Raw genomic sequence first — 17,347 nt, forward strand, 5'->3', positions numbered from 1 at the left:
AAAAGGATATATTGACACTATTAATGACATTAAAATGAAACAACATTGAGTCATTAAGCAAGGGCTCACTGTATCAGAGTGCCTCAGTTTTTCTTTTTAAAGACTTTGTTTTAGCTGCACTGCTGCAGTCCTCTTTAGTTCCAATGATGCAGGACTCAGTTACACTACTGCTAGCCAATGTGACAACTGCTGTCTTGTTCAAATAAAGTGCTAGACATTTCAGAACAACCCCAACAATCCTATTAAACAAAAAAAACTGGAGCTTGATATGAAGCTCCAGACAATGAGCAGGATGGTAGGAGTCATGGGTTGAACAACAATAACAAAGAGAACTTTTTTTTATATTGTGCCTTTAATGTAATAGAATGCCACAAGGCGCTTTACGAATGATACCGAACCACATTAGGTAATAATAATCAAAGGTGTGCCTGAAAGAAGGAAAAGTGCGGTAGAGAGGCTGAGGGGTTTTGGGAGGGAATTCTGGAGCTTATGAGCACAGGCAACTGAAGGTGCAGCTGCTAATGGTGGCCCTAACCTGCCGTGCATGTTGCTTTTACAATGGCGGGTAACATGGTGTCAGAGTGTCCTGCCTCAGGCGATCTCCCCTTACTCCAGCCCGTCCATGAAGCCTCCAGCCAATCACGGCCTCTCCCTCTTGATTGTCACATCCTCCCCCTCCTGATTGTTTGGGGGTGGGGGGGGGGATGGTGGTGGTGGCCACTGCAAAGGGTATTTAGGATGTTGCCTCCTGGCACCGGTTTTCCCTCCCAGGAATTCGATCAGCTGCAGGGCAGGGAATGGATTTTTTTTTTTAAAAGCGAGGCTGTGCCGAGAAATTCAGCAGCGTATACACCTCTCCAGCCTCGGGTCACGTTACACCTCGTCTCCCTACCCCCACCCCCACTCCCTTCACCACCCCCCACCCACCACCCACAACAATCCCCCTATAAATACCGGGCCACTGGCTTCTGAAATCATGGTCCTGCATCACTTTAACATTTAAAACCCATGCACTCCTCAGTGCTTGTACTCCCGTCATCAGCTGTGAACTGAAAATTGTTAATGGTTCCTTTACTGGCATGACTCACCCAGCTATTAAACAGCAGGAGCAGCATAATGTATCAAAACGGTGATATGTTTATTGGATCCCATTATACCTCACTGCAGCTCATTCAAATTACAACCCCTGGAGTGCTATAACATAAATTGATGTGAGGAGGGGGAGGGGCAGGGGGTGGGGAGGGGGAAAGAGAGAAAATTATGATCAGAAAGAGGTTCTCAGCTCCTCTGTGTGTAGGTTTAAGAGTGACTTGCAACAGGATGTATGTGCTCCTTTTTACAGCAATGATTATAAATAACATTAAGCATTCGGAAGTAAAATTGCATTCATCTTAAGTTATGCAACACAACAGCATGCAGGAGAGAAGCAAGGATAATTCATATCCTATCTAACTGGCATTGGGTGCTGATCAAAACCACGGAAGACCTAAAAGAATTTAGTGGGATGCTCGGGCCTGTTCCACAGCAGACTCATTTTACTCTTCGACTGTAAAAACTACTCAGGCCAAAACAATCAACTCACCGGACAGGTTCAAGTTGGTTCATGGTCGGAAAGTTTTGCTACTGCTCTCAATTTGGTCGATTTAAAATGTGGTTTCCTCATACATGGGGAGTGAGGGCCAAGTTCGGTGAAATTCATTTTTGGATCGCTTGAGTGAAAGAGCCAGCACAGGCACAATGGGCTGATTGGCCTTGTGTGCTGGGTGCTGTATTTCTATGTTGGTTCATTACAGACTTACCAGTCTCACACTGGACTGGTAAACTAAATGTAGGTTTGGTTTATTTGAAGGTTTAGTACCTTGCTTAGCAGATAAATTTGTTATAAAGATTAAACTATTATTAACACGAAAGTCCAACTGTAACTCCTTCACACCACATGCTGCTAGCTAAACTGAAAGCTACTCTGAACAATGTCTGCTGGTCACATGGTTTGCATCCTGGCTACTTACTCATTAGCGTATTCTCCCAAAGCGATATCACAACATCCCCTTTTTATCCCCAAGATAATATTACATACATTAAAAGTGAAAATACACATACGATGGGATGGTTGCAAAAGGTAACTCTCTGAATAAGAGTTTAAGGATTTAAAAATTTATGAGTTTAAGAATCTGTATAATGTATAGATGGTTTAACAACCTTCCCAGAACTCATAATGGCATGACCTTCTTGAGGTCTAGACTTATTACTTGGATGTTCTTGGATGTGATGGTATCTCATGTATTTTTGGAGTGCTGATTGTTTCCACAGTCGTCTTCCACAATTTCAAGCTAAGTCCATCTTTGGCTATGTTCTTGACACCGTTGGACTGCTAAGCACTATACTGTTGTACAATCTCCTAGCTAGCTTCGGTTCCTTCTTAATGTCGATGTTTTGACTTCATAGGATCTAGGGTCATTGCACACTTTGGATTCTTCTGTGGGTAACCAAGTTCCCTGGGTAGGATGTAAGATTCGAACCTTTTGTCCTACGTGCCAACTAGGCAGTTCTGCACCTGCATGTCGATCGTGCATTGTCTTCACTGTCCCTTGTTTTCCAAGGAGTTTCTCCTATGCTTCTGAGAAATGGGACAGGTGATGGCTTGGCAAGATTTTCCTAACCTGCCTTCCAAACATGAATTCCGCTGGTGCAGTAAGCCCGTGTCTAAAGGTGTCGCTCTTAAATATAAGATAGTGATACGGAGATCTTGTTTTGTTTCCCTGCACTTTGAGTAAGACGTAAGGGTGCGAGCCATTCGCTCAGCAGGACCATAGGATCTGGGACAGTGTGCCGAGACTGTCACATGCTTTATGCCCCACTTAGCACGCATGTTCCTAAAAGGTCCACCTGTATATTGTGGCCCCTTTGCCTGATACAATCGCTTCAGACATACTGAGCAAACTGAAAATTGAACCCATTGTGTCTGCACACAGATGCACTTGAGATATCCTTCAATTGGCTGGTGAGTGGAAACTTGGTAATCAGTGATTAGGAGAAAAATCATCGCCATGGATAGTGAATAAATCTGTTGCAATTTTTGACCAAGGGTCCGATGGAACTTCGTGAGGGTGTGGTGATTCTTTGCGTTGATATGGTGGGTGTCTCTGGCACCTTCGCACATCCTCATCGCCTTCTGGATATCGGTGTTGATCCCTGGCCAATACATAGTATAGCTTGCCAGGTGCCTGCTGATGAACTGATCAACTGATACTTGTAGCTGTTGTCTGTAAGCCATTAGCTCAAAACAATGTATTCCAAAGTTCATCTTTGCACAAAGTTGATCCTCCAGCATGTTCGATGGCTTAGTAAGATCCTTCTAATCCTCCTCAGTCAGACAGGCCCAAAGTGTTGACTCTGAGCAACCCCTCGTTTCCAATGGCTATCTTTATTTGCATCGCTTGTTCATTCAGTTCAGAGGGATCAATCTAAAAACTATAGCTTCATCTTTTCATTAAAAAGCCTAAATTCAGATAGAATAGCTGTGGCCTTCCAATTTAAGCTGGGGAATTTGGTGGGCATCTTCCAGATGTTTCCTGTCTTTTTACGAATGCTGTCGATGTGTAGAGGGTTTGTAGCTTCTCCACAAGGTGGGGAGGTTCAGCAATGTAGCAGCTGTGTGATATTTTTTCCTCTCTCCCTCTCTTTTTTTTTCGTTTGCTGGCTGGAGTTCGGCTTTTTCTCTGTTTCAGTCGCTGGCTGTTCTTTTACGGGGGAATGGCACCCAAGAAGGCTGCAATGGCCCTGCCGCTGTGCTGTCCAACTCCAGCTCATCTGCCCAACTCACCACTGATCCGGCTACCGCACAATTCAGGTACATTCTGCTCTTTGAGACAATGTCTGTAGGGGGCTGTACCTCCCGTGGTCTTCAGTGCATGTAAGGTTTCGTACAACACAAAATCTTGTCTGTGGCTTTTCCTACAACCTTCAAATCTTTACCATTTTGTTTAAGAAGAACCACTACTGCTCATCATATTGCTTTAATACAAACTTGCCAATCTCACACAGGACTGGTAAGCTAAACATAAATTCGATGTAGTACAGGATTGCTCAGCAGACAGGTTTACTCTAAAGATTCAACAGCTATTGTTAACCTGAAAGTACAGCTGCAACCCCTTCACCACTGCATGTTGCCAGCTAAACTGAAAGCTGCTCTGCATAATGTCTATTGGTCACATGGTTCACATCCTGGCTATTTACTCATTAGCATATTCTCTCAAAGTGAGATCACAATGCAATGCTCCTCTCCTCCCAGCCCCAGACCCCTTTAAATTCCATTCCCTCCTCTCCTGCAGGGTGGCAACTTATGCTAAAGAATGAATACTGAGGTTGGGAATTTGCGAACTGTAACACTTCAGAGGAAGGGTTAGATTCACTCCCACGGACAAACTGGGCTGAGATTGGATGACCTCAGGCCATGCTACTCAACGAAGTTAATGCAAAGAGATGAACGCTTCTCAGAATCCTAGATTAAAATCAGCACCGAATCCCCGGTTGATTTGGCTATACTTTAATCATTTGATTGAAACTTAACTTATAAAACCTCTCGAGTTCTACTCATCTTGACCAATGGTTAGCATTTTGTCCCATCTATGAATCTAATTGGCTGTGGAAACACCACAAGAAAAATACAACAGGAGCAATGGGGAGAAGAGAAGAAGAGGGGGAAAGAATTAGGTGCCCCTTTTAGAAAAATAAAACCATTGCCTTCAACCCAACAAAGATCCTACACAGTATTTCTGAATTTAAAAAAAATATATAGTTCTTCAAGCCACAGGAATTGAAGATAAATTAAATCTGGAATGTGTTCAATTTGTTTCATTCCCTCCCCACTCCCCAACACTCACTCTTCAGATCAGAAGGCTCAATACTAAAACATCAGTAAGTGAGATCTGATGATTTGAGAAATATGTGCATGTTGGGGAGGAACAAATTAACACCAGATGATAACTTCCTTCATTGAGACCAAAGAAATGTATTAAGCTTTTTTAAAAGTGTGTTGAAATTGAAAATATTAGGTTTTTGAATATTCATGGAATGGAGCTGAGGGGGGGTGGTGGGGGCGGTGTGGGGTGGGGTGGGAGGGGGTTGCGGGGGGGTGGGGGGGGGGTGCAGCTAAACAAATTGTGGCTCTCAAACCTCAAAAAAAAAGTGACAAGTTCCAGAATGTTCACTCCAAACACCAGCCAGTAAACTGATGGTTTCCAGCCAGTGAATGATGCAGATGATGAAATACTGCCAAAAAATCCAAGTGCAGCTGTTGATTTAACATCACTTCTGGCCTTACTAAGGGTAATACATAAACAGGTCTTCACACGCCCAGCCAAGAATGAAAGCCAAAGTCTGTCATGGAGGGATGTTTTGTCAAAGGCAATACAAGTATTTAAGTTAGTAAGGTATCAAATTTAGTGCTTCGGAGGCAGATTAACAGAGCTACACACAGTGACACAGACACACGAACAATGTGAAGATGGAAAAGAATCACGTTGAAAAGTGCTGTCAATGACCGCGTTTAAAATCAGTGCAGCTGCTCAAAACTGAGCCACCGTGGGCAAGGAAGGCCCCAGTTGGCTCTGTGAGGAGTTAACCTAGGCTCAGGTTGCTGTAACTAGCCTCATTGTCCCTGGGCTTGCGAAGGGGGACAAATTATAGGCTTCCTGCTCTCAAGCGATTCCTAGTGGAAAATGTGCACGTGCGGGTTTCAGGTCAGGAATGCTGTAATGCTGCTCATCCGGCTCCTAGTAGGAGGGGCTACAGACATTCACCATGTAGATTGGTGAGGTACCACAGAGCAGTCTGTCTCTGCTGATCTGTACTTACCTCGGCATGAGCTGGGGCCTGGACCAGGAAGGGCAATGTTTAAAGAAAAAACTGGGAAGGCTGCAGTGAAACCAAGGATGTGGCTGCTTAAAGCGATGCACAGATTTTAACACTCAGTAGGAAAGCTGACAGACCACTGCCTGAGATGTCATAAAGTCTAATGTACTTCAAAACATGTTTGGACTATTAAACAAGGGCAAGCATTTTCTTAGAATTATCATTCTACTGAAGTCCATTACCAGAGAGTCTGCTCATAAAGTCAATCCTGAAGCCTTTGCCACTGCAGCAATGGGAAATTTACTGAGTCTATTCATTGCTGAAGCTTACTACAAAATCTCAAACTTGAAGCTAGCCAACATATTAAGCCGGAGGTTATATAAAATTTGGAGCTGTCAAAAAGTGACGCATGGCCTTTAACCTAGAGAGGATCCCAGACCAAGCAAGACAATGGAAAGTGCCTATTACTCTGCTTTACATGCTGTGCTATGCTGAATTAACCCCCTTCCCTAACAATAAATCTCAGAAGTATCCTGGCAGGGTCACAATCAGAGCAACCCAATCAGCAGAATTTGGTTCATTTGAAAACAAGTTGGGTCGCAGAATTCGCACAAGAACAATTGTTGGGTGTGGATAGATAATCTCACATTGTACAATCTCGGGCCAATTACTGAACAGTACTCGGCTGAACTCTGTCCTCCACCAGGGCAGTGAAGCGGCACTACAATAAGCCTGGGGTAAAAGTGGGGGTGAGTAGAACTACGATTGATTCTATTCCTGGTCACTAATCAGCAAACCCTAGTAGACGACTGCATGTGTGGAAATTTAGCTGAAGACAGGCTTCAGTACAGCAGTGATGCTCCGCTCTCTAATGTTCTGAAGTAGCTTGACAACACTTAGCCACTGTACCCTAGTAAGGGAGTCAGTGCCTACAAAGGCAAAGGAGACAAAAACAAAGGAAATTCATTCAAACCTCTTTTCCTTTCAAGTTACCAACAAGAGGCTCTAATTTTATAAGCCTTTCAAATGTGTCGAGAGTTCAAGGTAGCATACAACTATTTAACTATATATTTAGGGCAGCTGAGCACTTCTCATCTACTTATCAGATAGCATTAGAACATCATACACTATATATTCAACACAAACACACTGTACAGTGGGAACGTTTTATAATGTCCAAATATTACATCATTCATATTGTGTCAGTGACACCGAGTTATTCATGTAGTGGGAGGGCAGCAACAAGCAGACGCATTTAGCAGATGTCTTCCTGGTTTGAAAAATTGCCCGGACCTATGCCACAATTATCTCAATTAAGACGCACGGATCTTTTAAGCCAGTTTTCAGCCGATGTTTTGTAACTTGAATCCATCTCCTAAAATAAGAATGAGGAGGGGGAGAGAAAAAAGGAACTAAATACGTATATAAAAAAATAATTGTCCTCAGTTTCAAATCTCTCCATGGTGGTAACTCTCCCTTGCTTGGGTTTCTGCCAGCTGTTTGTCCCCACCTTGATCCTCAGACACTGGTCTACTTCTCATTCCTGACTCCAGTACTGTGGCTGCTCCGTCAGTCACTATGACCTCTCCCTCAACACTCCCACCTCCTCTCTACTTACAGAGATCTTTTAGTCTCCAATGCCTCTTTTCTGCTTGGTGTCCAGTGCAAAGCACTGAGAGATGCAAAGGACCAGTTGCACGGGGAGACAAAAGAAGCTGGGATTGTTCTCTCTCGAGTAAGGGGAAATTTAATGTGTTCAAAATTCTGAAGAGCTCTGATAGAGAAGATAGGGAGAAACAGTTTCCACTGGAACAGGGGACGATAGCCAGAGGGCACAGATTTAAGATAATTACCTAAGAAGTCAAAGAGCAAGATGTGGAGAATTTACAGAAGGCACTGCCTGAATGGGTGTGGGAAACATATTTAATACTAATTTCAACTTGCAGAGTTATAGGGAAAGCGGGAGGGAGTGGGATTAACTAAATAGCTCTTTCAAAGTGCTGGCACAGACATGATGGGCTGAATGGCCCTGTTCTGTGCTGCTGGATTCTATTATGCTATAACTCCCTTCAGAGAATATAAAAAGGCAGTTGTAAATAATAATGTATTGTCAACTCTAATGCAGACAGTTTAACAATGCCCAAGTTTTAGGAACTGCCCAAAGAGAAAAACTATCATTTCCCTAAACTCAAAAGTTAAAGGCATAGTCTGCATGGACAGAAGAGGGTTAAATGCTTTCTGCAAATGATGGTTTGGGGACATTAAGCTAAACACCAGTATAGCAGCAGCTGAAAATTCATTTTCCCCTTTTCTGGTCCCATGATCATTGCGTACATTGAGGCAGCTAATTATTAATAAGGAAAGCAAGCATGCATGACAGATGCACTACATCTTTGTCAACACATTCCCTGTGGACAAACAAAGACACCATTTTGGCTGTTGTAGCAATTGTCAGGTCAAACATGATGGATCTCCAGTCTTTTGATTACATTCAAAAAGAGATCATTTTACCTTCAGCGCAGGGTACTAATGCAAGGACAGAGGAATTCAGAAAATAGGAGGAGGCAGCTACCAAGTTTAATAATTCCCAACTTGGCAATAGGGAGTCACATGCAATTTTCAACTCTATTCCAATTCCTTGGGTTCAAATCAATCCAACTTTCAGTCAGTTTGCATAGTTGAGTCCACATCTTTTGTTTTCTTTTTAAAACAAAACATACACTCGTCAGGTGGAAACATTCCAGTGCTGGAGGGATGAGCCCACTTGTACTTTGCACTTAGTAGTAGTATCAACCAATCACAGGTCGCCAAGGATCTTTTGACAACAATCCCCAGTTGTACACTTAAGGAATTCCTCTTTCCGTGCTTTCTCCGGTTAGTATTAGACCCTTTTTGAGAATAACTGCAGCATGGCAGTATGAGATTGATGGGCCGAAGGGTCTGTGTCTGTGCTGTATATCTCTGTGACTCTATGATTGTGCGTCCATAGGAATTTGCATTCTGTACAACAAGGCCCTTCGTCAGTGGAAAAAGACTTTTAACCCATTAGCTGGAATTCATTTATGAACCTGAAGAAAATAAAGCCTCAGTACAACTTGACACTGCATTTTCTATTTGCGCATGCAGGTACATGCACACACACACACACCTATTGAATGCTTTGCATTGTAATATTAAACCCCTCTAGTTAGGCAATTTGGTTTAAGTAATTAGCATAAGAGCCAGGAAGCGAGAAGAGGCACATTTATTTTACTCAGAAAGTTATGATGATATGGACTACACATCCTGAAAAGGTGGTGGTGGAAGAAGATTCAATAGTAACTTTTAAAGAGGGATTTGGATAAATACTTAAAAAGAACATTGCAGGTCAATGGGAAACTAGCAGAGGACTAGGACTAATTGGATAGCTCTTTCAAAGAGCCAACACTGATAGTATGGTCTGAATGGCCTCCTTCTGTGCTATAAGATTCCAGGATTCTAAGTTTAAGTGTGTTGGGCATTGAAAAATTGGAGTCCTGCTAAGAGTTAGCTTTAATTTAAGAAGCTGTTCAATAAAATGTAATGCAAAGTCAAAAGAGTAGTTGGGGGGTGGGGTGGGGGGCACACATAGAATAACAAGTAAAGCTCCTCCAAAGCATTTATTTGCTGGCAGAAACACTGAGTGAAATTCTACCACTAAACCATTCTGGAAAACTAAACTATTTTCAATGCAGTCAACAATGCTTAACAATAATAAAACAGTCTTTAAGCTAAAATATTTACTTCTCCAGTAATTTGAACTGAGCAGCGTAAATAACATGGTAATATTCGGAAAACACATGGAAATTCAATACAAAATAAATGTGAATTAAGTGGATAATTCAAAATGAAGCAACTTTTTGGAGAGTAGATATTAGATCCCAACTGAATTGAAGAAATGGGGAACTCCCAGTATAGGAAGCCACTGCCCCTGACAGTCACTGGCGTTACAAAGTCGACCTGGAAAACAGAGGGTACACAGAGGACTTCAAGGAAATTCCAGGCCCATAATAAATGCTTAGGAAGCATTTACAGTTTAGCTGCCAGTCCGGAATAAATGTTAAACTTGTGTCATAAGAGAAAAAGAGAACCCTGAGTAAGGTGACAGTCCAATTTTACACAATAATGGAATGAATGACCAGATAATCTTCTGATCGTGGTGCTAGTTGAGAACAATATGGCCAGGGAACTAAAGAATTGATGATCTGGTTGAATAGTGCCATGAAATCTTTTATGCCTTCTTCAACAGGGACATGCAATTCACTTTAACATTTAATCCAAAAGATGTAACTAAAGTTCCACAGTCTAGCCCATGCAAGGTACGCTGTTTTGGCTCAGAGGTTGCAGACCAAGTTCTTGACTGCTGTAATAGCTTTAAAAACAATGGTTACGAATCAAGATGAGGATGAGGCACCCACGTCCCAAATCCACATCTGGATACACATCTGGTTGTAGTGCTCTTGCCTTTGAAATCTGAAGTGGTGGGTTCAAGCTCTAACCCAAAGTTGAGTAGAAAATACAGTTGGCCAATGTAACACAGGGCGGAAGGAGTGTTGCAATATAAAAAGCACTACCTTTTGGCTGAGACATTAAAGTGACTCCCTATACGTGTGGTTGTAAATGGTGGCAAGGCACTCTTAAAATGAAGGGGTCATAGACTCATTACGGAAAGCATTAGGCCCATCAAATCCACTGCGGCTCTCTGTAGAACAATCCTGTCAGTCCCATTCTTCCAACGACCTGGCTAACCAAAATCATAGAATCCTACAGTGCAGGGGGCTATTCAACCTATGCTGGCTCTTTGAATGAGCTATCCAACTTATTCCCATCTCCCAGCTGCCCTTTTTATCTGTTGCTATCTTGCAAAGTCTGACGCCACAAAAGAAACAAAAAATGGCCATTCATCTCATTCCTTGTCTCTGGATTCTTGCTGTGCACAAACTGACTGCCACAGAAATAAATCATTGGACGTAAAGCACTTTGCAACACCGCATTCCATTGGCTACTTTTATGATTACATTCTCAAGCGGCTCCTTGCCTGCAATAAGAACTCCATCACCATTGCTCATAGAATTCTGTATGAATAATGGAAGTGATTCTGGGAAGATTGCTCAGCTGTGGTTTTCAAAGGGAATGCATTGTTCATAAGCTATGCCAAGAGAGTCTTGTTTACTCCTCCATCAATTACAAACGGTCACAAATTTCAGAAAGATTGCACAAACATAGATAGTTCTTTTCTAGCAGTTTTCACTGACCCAAAGATAACTCGAGTACGAAAGCTCGATATTTGCCTGCACAAAAAATACATTTTAACTATAATAAACCATGAGGGTTGAAGGCTTTATGAACATAAATAAATAAATGAGGAATATTGCAGCTTGAGAGAATGTTTCTTATTTGTCCCACTTTGAGGGGTTTAAGAATATAAATATGAGTCTTTGGCTCTGGGGGATTGGGGAACCTACATTAAAAGCTAGGATGATTGACAGGCAATGGCTAACATTTAAAGAACTAATACATAGTTTACAGCAAAAATACATTATATAATGCACAAAAACCCAGCAAGGAAAGTGTTCCAACCATGGCTAACGAAAGAAGTCAAGGATTGTGCGAGATGACAGGAAAAGGCATATAAAGTTGCCAATTTAAAAAAATGGTAAGCCTGATGATTTGAGCATTTAAGAATTCTGCAAAGGGAGGACCAAGAAAAAGATTAAGAAAGGAAAAATAGAACATGAGAGTAAGCTTGTGTGCAACATAAAAACAGACTGTAAAAGCTTCAATAGGTATGCATAAAGGAAATAAATTAGCAAAAATAAATGTGGATGCATTACAAGTGGAGTCAGGAGAATTTATAATGGGGAATAAGAAAATGGGAGGGTAACTAAACAAAATACTTAGGGAAGAGTTTTCGGGTCGGTGAGCGGGGGTGGGGCCCGCTTGCCGACGCATAAAATGACATGCGGTGATGGTGAGCAAACGTCCCAACGTCACCGCACGTTATTTAGATTTTCAGTTTGGCGGGCGCACAGCCAACTCGGCTGCGCGCCTGCCAAACTGTCACAGGCCTATTAAGGCCATTTAAATAGTCATTAAACCAATTAGAAGAGCTGGCCGTCCAACTTTAAGGTTGGCGGGGGGCAGGCGAAGACCTCAGGCGGCCTTCGCATTCTCCATGAAACCTCATCTACGGGCGGGATGAGGCTTCATGAAGGGTTTATTAATTAAATAAAAAATCTTGAAAAAAATTCACTGACATGTCCCAGTTCATGTGACAGGAAAAATAATACACAAAGCATTTCTTAAATGGGGAGAGGCTGGGATATGTTGAACTTTGAAGGGACTTGGGTGTCCTTGTTCATGAGTCACTGAAAAGCTAACATGCTGGTATAGTAAGCAATTAAGGCAGCAAGTGGATGTTGGCCTTTATTACAAGAGGATTTAGGGTGTAAAGATGTCTTACTGCAATTATATAGAGCCTTTGTGAGACTGCACCCGGAGTTTTGTGTGCAGCTTTGGTATCCTTACCTAAGGAAAGATATACTTGCCATAAAGGGAGTGCAACGATGGTTCACCAGACTAATTCCTGGGATGGATGAATTGTCCTATGAAGATAAACATGGCCTTTATTCTCTGGAGTTTAGAGAATAAGCGGCGATCTCATTCAAACATGCAAAATTCTTACAGGGCTCAACAGGGTAGATGCAGGAAGAATGTTTCTCCTGGCTGGGAATGGGGTGGAGTGCCTCAGAATGAAAGGCAGGCCATTTAGGACTGAGATGAGTAGAAATTTCTTCACTCACGAGTGGTGAATCTTTGGAATTCTCTACCCCAGTGGGCTGAGGAGGCTCAGTCATTGAGTATGTTCAAGACAGAGATTGATGGATTTCTACATATTAGAAACATCAAGGGATACAGGGATAATGCAGGTAAATGAAGTAGAAGATCAGCCATGATCTAATTGAATGAAGGAGCAGGCTCAAGGGGATGAATGGTCGACTCCTACTTCTATTTCTTATGCTCTTATGCACTGTCAGGAACTGCACTACTTGCATTGCACTACTTGCATGCATCTTTACTCCTCAATGTTAACATCAGAGCTCCACTTTCTCAGCCACTCCTTATGTCCCTCAATTCCCCAAAAGATCATAATCTCAGTCTTGAATATATCCAACAATGGAGCATCCACAGCCCTCTGTGGTAGACAATTCCAAAGATTCCCAACTCTTTGAGCAAAAAAATTTCTCATCAGTCCTAAATGATCGGCCCATTATTCTGAGACTGTGCCCCCGATCCAGATTCCAGAGCTAGAGGAAACAATCTCACCGTATCTATCCTGTCAAGCCCCTTGAAGGTTACAATGAGATCACCTCCCATTCTTCTAGAGTTTTATTCAATTTATTCAACCACTCATCATAGGACAACCATCTTGTAAAGGAACCCAACTATAAAAATGGAGTTATAAGATTTTAAAAAATGATTTCCTATGAGGGATTAAAAATTAAAAGCAGAGTTCATCTGCTGGACAAAGGTTTAGGAAATTATAAACATGCCAGGGCATAATTGCATGCTCAAGGGCACCAGCATCCTGTGGCATAGGATATCGTATATTCTCTAACACAAGACAGCTCCTGAAAAAAATAGTAACTAGCCTCTACATCAGTTCAGCGAGGCATTGATAAATTGTAAGATACCACAATCTAACAATAGGTAACCAAAAGGATGCCTCTCAATCATTTGTCAACCAAATCCTGGAAACTAAGTATAATGACCACTATCTGCATCTCTCAGTGGTCTGTTTGCTTGAAGGATGTTGACTAAAATGAAGAATGTTAACCAACATGTGTGCTCAACATGCCTCCTACTGACTCAACTATTTTATGGTATAAATATTGAAACCACACAGGAGGATTTTTAGATTAGTTGGGTTCTTTCTAGGTAAAGGAATAGCTGCTGTAGCATAGCGATGATAGTACTCCCCTTAATTGGGATAGAGGTATCTCGCTCTATAGCTTTCTACTCAGGATTTAAGATAAATACTACTTTAAATATTGATGGTATCTTAAGTATCACCCTGTAACATTATTTAGACTTACAACTTGGATTCCATAATAGAAACAAAAATTATACTTTTCCTAGAATTATCAAGGTTGCGATTACCATCAAATGTGAATTGCATGTTTGGTTCTTTAATAAACTTTTATATAATTTAGAAAATATATTGGCTCACAATATAGTCTTCTGTATTCAAACTCAAGAACCCATCTCTGAACACTCTTCAGCAGAGAGGTACATTGTTGAGGAGAGATGCCCAGACCCTTATAACTACAGGTTGTTATAATCTAGCTAAAACTTGTTAAAAAGGCTATCAGGGGAGTGGTAATATTCTCGGGTGGTTTCTTTACTTCAGGGAGAGTTACATCAGTTCTTCAGATCTATTTAAGTGTCTGTGAGGTCTGTCTTTCTCAACCTTAAGGAGATTGATTATCCAAAAGCATGCCTGATCCAGGACAGTCCCAAAAGGGGCTAGGATTATAATCCACTTCAGTCTCACCCCAGGAACCAATCTACTGAACCTTCACTGCATTGTCTCTGATGCAAGTATATCCTTCCAGAAACACGGAGAGCAAAACTGAGCACAATACTTGTGCCCTCGAAACCCTATGTAATTGTGGCAAAACTTACCTTACCTTGTACTCCAATATCCTTGCAATAAAGGCCAATATGCCATTTGCCTTCCTAATTGCTTGCTGCACCTGCATACTAACTTTGTGTTCCTTGTAGGAGTACACAAAATTCTCTCTGAAAGTCAACATGCAAAATTTCACACCTTTTATAAAAGTATTCTGCTTTCCTATTCCTACAACTAAAGTGAATCATCTCACACATTCCTGTGTTATACTCCATCCATCACCTTGTTGCCCACTCACTTAGCCTATTTATATCCCTACGCAGTCCCTAGCATCTTCCTCACATCATATGTACCCACCTAACTTTATTCCCAACTATCTGCCCTTAAAAGGACAGCCGCCTCTGTAGTCCCTTGCATTAATCCAGAAAGTTACGCGAGCTCAGTCTTCAGAATTCATACCCGAAAAGCTGCAGAACTCCAAAACACACTTTGGACATTTAAACCTCATTCTTTTCCAGGAGTCTATGGCAGAATCGGCTCAGATTTACACTAAGTGCAGTAGCGAGCGGGTAAAACAACATTTTATCCGCCGGCCGCAATGGCGGGTTTTCATGCTGTATCGTCCTAAACCCACTGCATTAATTATGCATTACCGGGATACATGCCATTTCGATCGCGGGCGGGCTCCAATTCGCCCGCCACACTGTCACTTTGCCTCTTCATCACGCCAGGCACCACATTTAAAGTGCAGCCATGCTCAGTGCTTCCAGCCCAGGACCGCAGCAGAGAAGACATGGCCCCGAAAGGCAAGACGGCTGCAGCCCTCAAGCGCCTCTGCGTGCCTCTGGAGGCCCCGCTATGATGTACCCCCACTCTGTGCGCAAGAGGGGCAGCTACATTACCACTTTGGCTTGGTAGGCGATGGTAGTGGGGGTCAGTGCCAATGCTGCACAGAAGAGGTTGGCCATCCAATGCAGGTACAGGATGAATGATCTCATCTGTGCAGCCAGGGTATGGCAACCATCTCAACACTCTAAACTCACACACTCAAGCCCATCATACATTCACTGGCATCTCACTCACTGCCAGCTCAAGGGACATCACCACGCTCTCTCATTCACACACCCTCACATGTCCATCTGGCCTCATCTCCTCTGGAGACTGACTCCTCAGCCCTCACCATCTTAAGGCCACTTGGACAGATCAACCTGTGTCCCCCACACACACATACCCTCCTTCCCCAGTACAGCTCTCGTCCTGCAGCCTCTTCCCTTGCCTGAGGCCATTTCTCCTCCTTCCCTAAGCAAGACCTTGCCCAGCATCCATTGAAAAGCCACCCACATATGGCTGATCCAGCAAGTAGAGACTTACCAGTGAACCCCCCGAAAAGTGATGTGGTGCTGTCCGTGAAGCCTGGCACTGATGACTGCGAGTGCTAACTGAAGCAAGGTAGGCAAACAAACCTTGAAGTCCCAAACGAAGAGCAGCCCAAGTGCATGTCGTATATACGCCGACGTGGATGGACGATCCAGCAATGGTGGGGCGGGGTGGGGGGGGTTGAGGAGGATGAGTCTGACGGGCTAGCCTTTCATTGATACGCTGATGCATTACAATGAGGTTCCTGACGTTTGATGGTGGGGTATGCAGCCCGCCATCGGTGAGCAAAGCGGACAATCACAAACTGGTTTCACGACGTTGTGAAACCGATTTTTGGCCTTCTCGCCATATTGTCCGCTCAGGCCACTGAATGTGCCCGAAAAGCCCGGCCTATGTTGGGCAAAGCACATGTTCCCACTTCCACTCCTAGCCACAGTTCTACAAAGTGGCCAAGACCCAGGAAGTAATTTCTGCAACACTAAAATTCGGTAATGCAATGGAAGCATGGCCGTCAACCTGCTTATTAGGAGTTCCACGCTACACGCATGTGTGGGGGTGAGGGGCAGTAATTCTAACCTATACCAGCAAGCAGGAAACCAATGGGATTAGATAGACCAGTGGTTTTACATTCTGCCCAATATTATTCTCCACTGACTTCAATGTACAGCAAGTTATGGAAGAGCGCAAAATCAGCATTGAACTCAACCAGTAGGGTTCTGATGGGTGAGTAGCTTTGAATTCCACCTGATTGAAACAGACAGTCCATCATTTAAAAAACATGGAGCTGACTTGCAGACTAAAGTTACGCATTTCTATCCAGTTACACCTAGCCCCATTTTCCCCAGGCAATGTACAGGCAATGGTAGGTTAGACAGTGAGTCCTATCCAGAATTGGGTAGAAGCTAAATGAATTGAGGGATTCAATTTTAAATATTTACAGGTCAACTACTGACATCCCCTGCAGAAATACGGACAGGTTAGATTCTCATTAAAGCAGGGGAACTGTCTCTTGCATCCCCCTGAGAACAATGTACAAGTGGCCTTTCACCCACCTCAACTTTGCAGAATGAATTTGCTCAACCTAAGCCCCACAACTTGACTGACGGTAACTTACTGAATATAAATAGTCAGTACAGCAACCTTTATAGAACCTGCCTTTCTCTCATCATCCCCAGAGTCCTGGCAATCTGGCCTTTAAAAGGTCAAGCAATTCAGTCTTATTTGTGTGTCTACATTTTCTTCTTTGGCGTTTTTGTGACCCTGTATTTGAAAAAGGCTGGTTTTTTTTAAGCCATGCTGCCTCATTGCTAGCTAAACCCTAAATCAAAGCACCCAAGACCTGTTAGAAGAAGCCATTAGAAATAAAGTGCAAGTTAATGGAAACATGGATTTAAACATCATGTGAGCCCCAAAGCTCCATAGTATGGACTTATGTGACCCCTGAAGACCAAAGCTTGGAAAACCCTG

At 42.8% G+C, this 17,347-nt stretch overlaps 1 protein-coding gene across 11 annotated transcripts in view; it reads right to left on the reverse strand.

The window, feature by feature from the left end:
• Window positions 1–17,347, reverse strand: part of LOC121287469 (transducin-like enhancer protein 1) — a 163,492-nt gene that overhangs the window by 50,362 nt on the left and 95,783 nt on the right. The window lies entirely within an intron of this gene.

This window comes from Carcharodon carcharias, chromosome 14 (genome assembly GCF_017639515.1).
Source record: "Carcharodon carcharias isolate sCarCar2 chromosome 14, sCarCar2.pri, whole genome shotgun sequence".
Taxonomy (NCBI): domain Eukaryota; kingdom Metazoa; phylum Chordata; class Chondrichthyes; order Lamniformes; family Lamnidae; genus Carcharodon; species Carcharodon carcharias.